Here is an 11187-nt window from a genome sequence, read left to right on the forward strand (position 1 = left end):
AATTGGGAATTAATTGGGAAAGCTGACTCAGGAAATGCTCCCTCTCAGCCTCTACCAATTGTTTTGTCCTAGCCTCCATCCTTAAGGCCTCTTCCCTTGCCTTAGCCTCCATCTTTTTAGTCTCTTCTTGAAGGAGAACTCTTAAACTGTCCTTCAAACGGTCGTCAAAGCTCACCCTCTGTGGTTTGGGCAAATTGAAATATTGCCTTGGGGAAACACCAGCACCAACTCCCCTCAGTCTGCCTGGATGCTCGGGGCCCAAAGCCATGGTCAGCACATCATTGCTGCCATCTACTCTGACTTTGCCTTCCGAGACTTGTTTCTGCAATTCATCCTAAAAAAAGATAAACAAAAAAACACACGACGGTTATTTATGTACAAACGACGTATTATATAATTTCACACGACGCAATAACGTATAAACCGACGTTATTATAACTTATCACGACGGTAGTTATACCGACGTGGTTATTTATTTAAAACGACGAAATGAATAAACAACCGACGTCTTATGCTATAATTAAAGATAACAGAGTAGTGATTCCTATTTAGACCGTTAACGACGTTTTTAAAAAATTTTCGACGTGGTAATATCATTCACACGACGCGAAAATGAACCACCGACGTCTTATGCTGTAATTACAGAAAACATAGTAGTGATTCCTATTTAGACCTTTAACGACGTTTTTAAAAACTTTTCGACGTGGTAATATCATTCACACGACGAAAAATATAACATACGACGTAATAAGAATAATTCACAGTTTAATAAAAATTTAAAACAGAGTGATAGTAGGCTTACAATTAATTTTGCTTTCTCTGCCACCTTTGGATCAGGGATGTTACCATGTTTGTCCTGTCTAGCTCTCTTCCATAAGGTAGATCGATCAATTTCTACCCCAGGCATGGTTTCCTCCAATTGATCCTCCAATCCAGCATATCCTTTTCGAGACAATCGATGATTGTACTCGAGTTTTTCCCTAATCTGTGAATGTTGAGAATGCACAGACTGAAAATCTTTGGATAGCCTTGAAGCTACAAAGGCATCCCATTGTGCTTTCTCTATGAATTTATATGTTTCAGGGGGTTGGCTTAATTTCTCCCTGTCATTGGTGTATGGAAGGATATAATGCCTCGTTAGTGTAGACTTGAAATCCTTCCATTTTTTGGAAGCAGAAGCTAAAACAGAGGTCTTGCCCCCTTGGCCTACGACAAAAGCCATGTCAACTGCTTCCCAAATCTGCTCCTTTATATCCTTGGGGATTTGGGACCATTTCTTGTCCACAAGTGGGATCCTGGAGCGTGCCAACACACCAATATACGACTGCATCTCAATATGTGCTTGGCCAACACCTTTCCCCCTTTTATTGTACTCAACAATTGGCCTCAGTTTCTGAAGCTTTCTCTTCACAACACGAGGCATTGTGCTCATACCTCGACCAGTCTTTGAATCATCTGAGATTGTTGTCTGGCTGGTTTGTTCTGTCTCAGCAGATGATGAAGCAAACTTCATCTTCTTCGAAGACTTCATCTCCTTCGAAGACTTATCTTGAGGAGCTACCATTCCAAGCTTCTTGGAGCCAGAATCCTTAGTTTGTTGTTGAGAAACCATTTTAACAGACAAAACTGCAAGTGAAAATATTTCAGGAAAACATTAAGAACACAAACGACGGTATTAAAAAAATACGACGTATGATATGATTTTAGACGACGCAATGAAATAATCTCAGACGTAATAAATGTTTAAAACCATTATTTATATAACGTCGTGGTATATATGTTCACACGACGTCAATAGTAATACACCGTCGTGGTAAACTATTATTTATATTTTATCGTCTATATTAGATACCAACCCTAGTTTCTTTTTATGTTCACACGACGTCAATAGTAATACACCGTCGTGGTAAACTATTATTTATATTTTATCGTTAAACAAGCATATAAAAAAAGACTATTATTTTAAAAACAACTTTGTCAATTTTCAGACGACGCTAGAACAACTGACGAACCGTCGTGGTCTACCGTCGTCTTATTTAGTTGATGTAGTTGTCTTCAAAGTTGTCAATTTTCAGACGACGCTAGAACAACTGACGAACCGTCGTGGTCTACCGTCGTCTTATTTAGTTGATGTAGTTGTCTTCAAAGTTGGAAACTTTCTCTCTTTGTCTGTATATTTTATCAAACTTGGAAAGAAGTAAAATGATTTTGGCCAGAAAAAAGGTAAAAAGATTTTTCAAACAAAAAACGTATGAGCATGCAAAACAGTAACCAAAATAGTGAAAATGAAAGCTTACCTTTTGCGTGCAATGAAAGCAAGAGGAAGATGATCGATGTTTAAGTTCAGAGACGACGAAGAAGACGAGAGGAAGACGATGAGAAACTCTGACAATGCTCTGACAAGGAAAAAAGACGAAAAGGTTTCTCTGGGAGATTGAAATTTTTAATCGGGTTTGGAAACAGTGCATGTGTAAGTCGAAAAGTTGCTTACATATAAAACCATTTCAAAAAAATAATACGGCGGTTACATTTAACTACGTCGTTTTTAACTAAAACGACGCAATATTTTTCATTCGACGTGGAATCATTTCATTTAACGTCGTTAGGTTTAATATAACCGACGTGGATTTTAATTTTTAAATTATGAATAGAATTTTTTTTCCCGTGACCTTTCAGTTTATTTTTCAATTACAGTGCGTTATAAATAGAGTTTTTTTTCCGGAGGAAATTTAAAACGAAGGAAATTAATATTCTGCAATATGTAAAGTTTCTTTTTTGGATGACAGATTTAAATAAAATAAGAATATAAAAACAACAAATGTGTAAGTCAAGTAGACGAAAAGTTGCTTACATATAAAACCATTTCAAAAAAATAATATGGCGGTTACATATAACTACGACGTATAAATTACAAAATACGACGTATAAATTACAAAATACGACGGTACATTTAACTTCGGACGTGGTAAATAAATACGACAGTAGTTTGTAGGTACCGTCGTAGTAAACTCAAAAATTAAAGTACATAAGTAATAACTCGCGTCATGGTATATTATTTAACACGTCGTTTTTATTAATTTACCGACGTGGATTTCTGTAATATACGTCGATCATACCGACGTTGATTTTACAATTTAAACGGCGGTTTGTTTGTAAGGACCGCCGTTGGTTTTAAAAATTTATTCTATAAATTTGTCGCTTTCATTCATTTTCGGTTTACATTTAAGGTTCCAAGTTCTTCCTCTCTCAGTCTCTCATGTCTCAAAGATAATAATTTGGATGTTTTCTCAAAGAGAAATTGAGCTTACTCGCATCAAATATATGTCCACAAGAAGAAGCTTGTCAACTAGCCTTCTCACTTCCTTGATCAAGCCTGATAGGACACTTAGTGCTTCTGAATACTCCTTGCTTTCCATCAAAAGAGATGCAAGCCTGGCCTCCACTCGCTGTCGAAGGAAAGTTCGCTTCTCAGGGAAATCTGAAGATCAGATGTGCCTGATCCTCTGCTTGATTTTCTTGCCTAAGAAGATCCGTCGGATTTATTGTGATAGCCTCTTCCTTTATCCGTAGAGCTTCAGAAGAAGAAGATGGGTTTCAAGAATGCGATAAAGAATAGAAATGGCTTCAGATGGCCTCTAAAGCATGAGCAATTGAATCAGTAGTTTCTGGGAGATATGATGAAGACATTGTCAATGCTTTGAACTACACAAGTCCTGCAGAAAGATATGTTAAAGAAACTGAAACAACGGCGGTTTTCTGTTCTACCGTCGTCTTTTCTCGTCGTCTATATTAAGTTACGATGGCGGTAGATTTATAATTACCGACGTAGATTATTTTGTTAAACGTCGTTAAGTGTACTACAACCGACGTGGATTTTAATTTTAAATTATAAATGGAGTTTTTTTTCCCGTATTCTTTCAGTTTTAGTTTTCAATTCCAAAGCGTGATAAATAGATTTTTCTTTCCCGAGGAAATTTAAAATGAGGGAAATTAATGTTCTAGAATTTGTAAACTAACACGACGCAATATTTGCAAATCTGTGTCATCTGTTAAGATTATGATGTGGAACAGAGTTCCATCTGGTAAGATTTCGTAACCCTTGGGATCTCAGACAAAACTGATTATGTCGGCGGTGTTCTATATAAACCGTCGTGGTTATTTCAATTCTTGTCATTAAGTAGATCTACCGACGTAGGATAAGAAAATCAAAGAAAAAAATTGTTAACAAAAATTCTTATTAAGACGACCGTTAAAATTAAAGGTACGACGTATAAAATGAATAAATACGACGATAAATTTTATTGTACGATTTAAAGATAACGTAGTAGAACTATACGAGAATGACGTCGATATATTTATATTTTCCGTCGTTGTAAATTAATTTAATACGGCGATATTTTGTATTTTAAAGCCGTGGATTTGTTTGTAATTATACGGCGTCTTATACGAAAACCTCGTCGTGTTATTTTATGAGTAAAAACGGCAGTTTTTATTGAAATCGTCGTCTTTACTTTCTACGTCGGTCGATTCATAACTTCTGCCGTTCTTTGTTGGCATTGATTTTACACTGAGGAAATCTGTTTCAAATAGACGTCGGTTGTTTAATTATGTACGTCGTTGTTTTTGAACAGCCATTTGAAACTCCATTTTTTAGTTGTCTAAGGTTGTATTACACGACGGTGTTTTTAGAACCGTCGTCTTTTTATAAACCACGACGGTTTTCACTTAGACCGTCGTTGTTTTCTGGTCGTCTTTTTCACTTTTTGTAGTAGTGAAAAAAAGAAAAGCAAACAAAAAATGTAAAATAAAAACTACAATAATATATGTCTAGTCTTTAAGTCTTCTTTTCATCGTGTTGATGCGCATTGTTACCATTACATATAACATATCTTGTACATTATCGATGAATAAAAAATATACATATCTCCATGTCTTGTTAACAACTAAAGAACCACACACTCCCCCAAAATCCCACTATGAACCCCAACGCAGTGAAAATATAAAACCATGGAAGTTGATGAGGTTCATTGTCCAAGTCTTTGTTGTTTGTGTCATCTTCATCAATGCCCCTATTTGATCCGCACTTATTTGGAAGTGGGGCACCACAAAGTTTTAGATTCCCCTCAAAAGCAGAAGTGTTGAAGGTTTGGATCTGAGTACTTGTTGGAATTGGTCCTCCAAGATTATTGTACGAGACATTAAATTTTCTCAAGAAAGTAAGGCTCGCCAATGATGATGGAATTCTTCCAGAAAAATGATTCATAGAGAGATCCAAAACTTCTAAATTTTGTAGGTTAGATATTTGGTCTGGAATGACACCAGAGAAGTTGTTGGAGTAAAGAGCCAACTGGTAGAGAAGGTGCAATTGTCCGATCTCAGTAGGTATATCACCAACAATGTTATTGTTAGATAAGTCTATCGTTGCTGGGAAAAAGGACAATTTATACGGTTGAAAATTTATATTTGTAGTTACGCTGCCGAAGACAGTCAATTCAAATTCATATCGGTCTACTTGAGATGCAATAGGTTCGTAAACCAACCTTGGTAGTCTACAAAGTTGCTTTGGAAATTCACCTGAAATTCGGTTATTTGACAAGTTGATAAAAAACAGTCTAGGAAGATTCCCCAACCAACTTGGAATTGGCCCGGTGATTTGATTATGAGCTAGAATCAAGATCTCTAGATTCTTGAGCTTTGATAACCACACAGGTATTTCACCAGTGAGGTTAGTACCAGCCATATTCAATGCCCGAAGATTTTGGAATCCGTCAAAATCAACCATGCCATCATCAAATGGCATTCCCTCACCCACAAAGGAACCAACAAGCGAGAGTGTGTGAAGGCTCTTGCAACTCATCAATATCTTCATTGTGCCTGTGAGGTTGGTGAATTGGTTGTAACCAAGGGTGAGGAAGGACAAGGATTTCAATGAAAGAATCTCAATTTGTATTTGTCCCTCTAGATGATTTCTAGTCAATGCAATGGCTTTTAGGTACCTACATGAGTAAAGACTTACTGGAAACATACCAGTAAAGTTATTGTACCTCAGGTCAAGTTTTGTAAGTTGACTAAGTCTGGAGAAATTAAGCATGGAGATATCTCCTTCAAAGTTGTTGATTCCCAAACATAGTTCTACAAGGTTTGTGCAATTCATCAAAGATGTGGGAATAGTACCTTCTAAATTGTTGAAATCAACAGTCAAAAATTTCAACTTGGAGAGCTTCCCCAAATTTAGAGGAAGCTCGCTGCTCAATTGATTAAGGCTGAGGTCAAGGATTTTAAGGTTGGTGAGGTTGACAATTTTATCACTAATGGCTCCACGTAGTGAATTGATAGATAATGCAATTTCTTCAAGTTTGGTAGCATTATAGATATCTTCTGGAAGTAACCCTGAAAGGTTATTGTGACCAGCACGAAAAACCTGCAGTGTAGAACACTCCCCTAGTCCAAGAGCAAGGTTGCCACTGAATTGATTGGAAGAAAAGTCCAATAGCCTAATAAAGGGAGAATAATGGAGACAAATAGAGGATGGGACATACCCTGTGAAGGTATTGTTGCTGACATTGAAACTAATCAAGTTGCTTGCTTGTTGGAAGAATGAAGATGGAATTGCACCAAAGAAGTGATTGCTCGACAAATCGACTATCCGAATTTTGCTGGATGGTAGAAAAAGTGGTAGCTCCCCATAAAGAAGGTTGTAGCTCAAATCAAGGATTTCAAGACGATTCAAAGACAACAAGAATTGAGTCTCAAGTGAACCATATAGTGAGTTGTGGGAAAGGTTCAAGTGGGTGAGATGTGTGAGATTTCTAAGTGAAGAGGGAGAGATACCTCCTTTAAGCCCTTTGGAAGGTAAGAGCAAATGGGTGACCCAATCATCTTGATCACAAGTGATGCCCTTCCAGTGACAGCAATCAAGTGATTTCCAATTTAAAGGAGGAGAAGAGAGAGTGGTGGCAAAGGACAGGAGGGAGCAGCGTTCAATTTGGTTGCAGGCATGAATATTTATAGATATAATGTAAGAGAATAAGAGGAAGAGAAGGAAGCCATGAGCCATTAAGTTAGCAACGTGGCTTTGTGTATGTGTCGTTGCTCACAGGTTTGTATATATATATATATATATATATATATATATATATAGCTTTAATTCAGGGATTCCTCAAATAAGCTTATTTGAGAGACACCCTTGTAGGGCCCACTCTATGTTATATTTCAAAAATTCAAATTCTCTATTTTGTAGATACTAATTCAAAGATCATTTCTACAAAAAATCACTTGAATCCGATATCATTTGACCACTCAATTGAGTTATTGAAATTTTAGTACTTTTTTGAAGCACCATGATCATTGATTTTGTAGAACACAATTGGATGTTGAAATGGTTTCCGATTTGTCTAATTTTTATATGGATGATCTATGAATGAAGACCTAAAAAATGAATGGTTTGGATCATTAGGAAAAAAAAAATGTAGAGTACCCTAAAGGGCGTCCCTCAAATAATTTATTTTAAAGATCCCTCAACAGAAGCATCAACATCCGAGATTAGACTACAATAAATGGCCGAGATTAAACAAACTAATTTTTTAATTATAATTTAATTTAATTAACTTTGCTATTAAATTTTCTCTCTCCTCATTTATGTTTTCACATCTTCCTAAAAGCATCAACATCCTCTCTAACGACATCTTCTTCTTCTTCCATGACTTTCATTTTTTCTCTCTTCAATCTTCTTTTTTTTCCTTTGAAATAACATCAAAGTCCAAACACCATTTTCCTCCATAACAAGAAACAACGAACCCAACCCACATAGCAAAATCAAATACCCAATAAGGAAGATTGACGTAAGGAGGAGGAAGGTTGGGTTTAGATCTGGATATGAACCGTGTCCTCATTAACAATTTAGAATTACAATAAATCATTAAGTGCATTTTTTTTTATTTGATTTAATATGAGTATAATTGAAAATTTATACAAACTTTGTTTTCCATTCCTACTCAAAACAAACATGGGAAAGGAAATAAAGTGATATCTCTTAGTTATTTTCCCATTATTACTAAACATGGGAAATGAATCTTCCATTTTCCATCCCTTGGGAAATGACATGGGAAATAATTTCCCCTCAAATTCATTCCGTGAACCAAACAAGACCTAGAGGTTTTCCTATTTTAGGAGGTTGATAGAAATTCCTCCCTAAAATTTATCTTAACACATAATTTAAAGAGCTCATTATAGATGCTCTAAGTTGCCAAATAGACAACTGCATGAAGCAAATAGGGAGGCTCACTGGGAGACCACTGGAAATTGAGAAGTCAGCAAATAACAACCGCATGAAGCAAATTATTCATATTCAAAGAGAAGACCTCATTGGGTCTTAAGTGGGGGCCACCAGAGAGGACTTTGCTACTTTATTCAAAGGACTCAGTTTCTGTTGTGTTGATAATTTTTCTTGGAAATTTGGAACATCACATTGCTAGTCAAGCCTGATCTCAACATTTCATTGGCGTGACGTCCTATGTTCACAAGTCACAAGTCATGTCCTATATTCTCAACTAATGAGATTGAATGACCTGATGACTTGGTCAGCCATTTCTTATTGAACTCACGTGAGTCATATGTGACTAATAGAAAGGAAAAGAGATCCAGACTCATGCGCTGGAGGTCTTTCACAAGAAAACCCAATACGCTGCCAAGACTTCATCGCCTTCTGTCTGTAGCCAAGACTTCTCAGCCTTGTTTTTTCTTTCTTCAAGGAAATTTGAGATTGACCTTGTTAGTTTGCATCAGCATAGGAAAATAATAAACTTGATGATTCAAATGATAGCGGTTGAGGACAAAATGTGAATTTTTAGAAAGCATTGCAATCCGTATTGTTCATAATTCATGAACATTTCGTTATCTTTTTCTAGTTGTTTTAGGAAATATGGTGTCCTAGTTTCTTCTTGACTTAGTTGCCTTAGATTAAATGATAGTGATAAGCTTAATTGGAATGAATTAGTTTGAATTCCAATCTCAAAAAACCTTGTTCGTATGCATTTTATGTTCATGAAAACTCCTTCCTTTTTTTTTTTCTTCACAAAACTATTTAGGGGTGCTTTGGCAAATTTCTTAGATGAGAGGTTGAATCATCCTTTTCCAGGGTGACTCACATGCCTCATCTATATTGAGGTAGCTGATCGTAGTCTTCATAGCTAGACATTGGTTGACGTATAGTTGAAAAATTAGTGATTCACTGTTTCTTGGGCAAAATGAATATAGGCAGGCATAATTTCACTGTGTTTGAACTGCTGTCAGCATTTGTAAACTGCATCTCATCTTGAAATGTGCTCTTCTCAACTTTAGAAAACTTCTGTCTAACTAAAACTGATATAATTGAAGTTATTTTGCACAATGGGGATTGATATAATGGATATATGTTGCAGTATGCTTATTTCCTAATCTCTTCTTTTCTTGGTTGCTTGCTCTCTCCTCAGTACTCAATACATTAATTCTTGTTGATGCAGGTCTTTCCCTTCTTCAATATCCCGGGGTGATGCACTTTAGGGAGCCATAACCTACATAAATGAGATTTTCCAATCAAGTACATGCATGACTACACTAATTTAACAACATCAATTTATGCAATTGCATATTGTAAACTGAGAGTTGCACATATGCGCTATCAAATGTGGTTCAATTTTATTTTTCATTAATTCAATGTGGTTCAATCATTCGACCATTTAGTAATTCTTTTTGTTGAAAGTTTTTAAATCCATATTTGTATCAACAATAATATGTTTGATATTATTGATTTTTTTTTTTTGTTAATTAAAAATATATAGTAACAATTGGTGATAATCAACAAAGTTCAATTTTCTTTCCATTAGTTCATGATGTCATCCCTTGACCAAATTACCCAACGAATGTCATGATTTACTCAATGAACGAGTCCCTCAGCGTTCATTGGGTAAATTATGTCGTTCGTTGGATAAATCACGTAACAAACACCTTGACAAAAAATAAATCACTTAACGAACGAAATAATTTACCTGGTAAACGAAAAAGGGCTCGTTTGTTAGGTAAACAATATTGTTCGTTGAGTAAATTACTCAATGAACGTCTCATTCAACGTTCGTTTAGGTAACATTGACGTTCGATGGGTTATAGGCATTTGGACTCGTTACTAAGAAAACAAAATAATTTACACAACGAACGCTAAGGGGCTCGTTCATTGGGTAAATTATGTCGTTCGTAGGGTAAATTGCATAACAAATGGAATAATTTACCTGGTAAATGATAAAGGGTTTCTTTCGTTGGGTAAATAATGTAATTCGTTGAGTAACGAACGACTCCCTCAACGTTCGCTGGGTAAAAATTGATGTTCGGTGGGTAACGGGCATTTAGACTTGTTACCAAGCGAACATAATAATTTACACAAGGAACACTAAGGGGATCGTTCATTGGGTAAATTACATAACGAACGAAATAATTTACCAAATAAACGATAAAAGACTCGTTCGTTGGGTAAATAATTTCATTCATTGAGTAAATTATTCATTGAACGCACATATACATTAGTTATATGGTTCGTAATTACAATGTTAAATCCTACATTAATTAATTCAATGTGGTTAACATTTGAGCATTTTGATATGTAGGTCTTTATTTAAGGTAATAGTAGATGAGCAATGTGTTTTCAATTAGTATTGAAATAAAAATAATAAATGACTATACGATCACGCATGATCAAATAAATTCTAGTATAGGTATTCCAATTAAGATTGCAAACTCAAAATAATCAAAAAGATATAAAGCTTGAAATCGCATCAATACAAATAACAATACAAATAAAACCAAGCCATAACAATACAAATAAAACTCTTACAAAAGAGAGATGAAAAGCTCCCATCAAGGAGGGGTGAAAACTACACAAAGAACCCAAAGAGTCTCTGTATAATATGAGTGCATTTTTACTCACCACCTTAACCTTAGGTGTACCCTTACCACCTCTTTCAAAAGTTGACACATATTCATGGGTTTAACTATAGTTAATTTATTATTTTTTATTTATTTAATAGCATTATTATAAGAGAAAAACAATACTTTAATAAGATTTTTCCTTGGGCGGAGTAGTTGTCAAAGTTGGAGACCCCAACATCTGTGGCGCCATTGGTTGCGGTAATTTCATTCTGACAAATATTGGTTGCAGTA

The 11187-nt window shown here is 35.6% G+C and overlaps 1 pseudogene; it reads right to left on the minus strand.

The window, feature by feature from the left end:
• On the minus strand, positions 4765-7057 carry LOC18787686 (annotated as a pseudogene).

Source organism: Prunus persica, chromosome G2 (assembly GCF_000346465.2).
Source record: "Prunus persica cultivar Lovell chromosome G2, Prunus_persica_NCBIv2, whole genome shotgun sequence".
Classification (NCBI taxonomy): Eukaryota; Viridiplantae; Streptophyta; class Magnoliopsida; order Rosales; family Rosaceae; genus Prunus; species Prunus persica.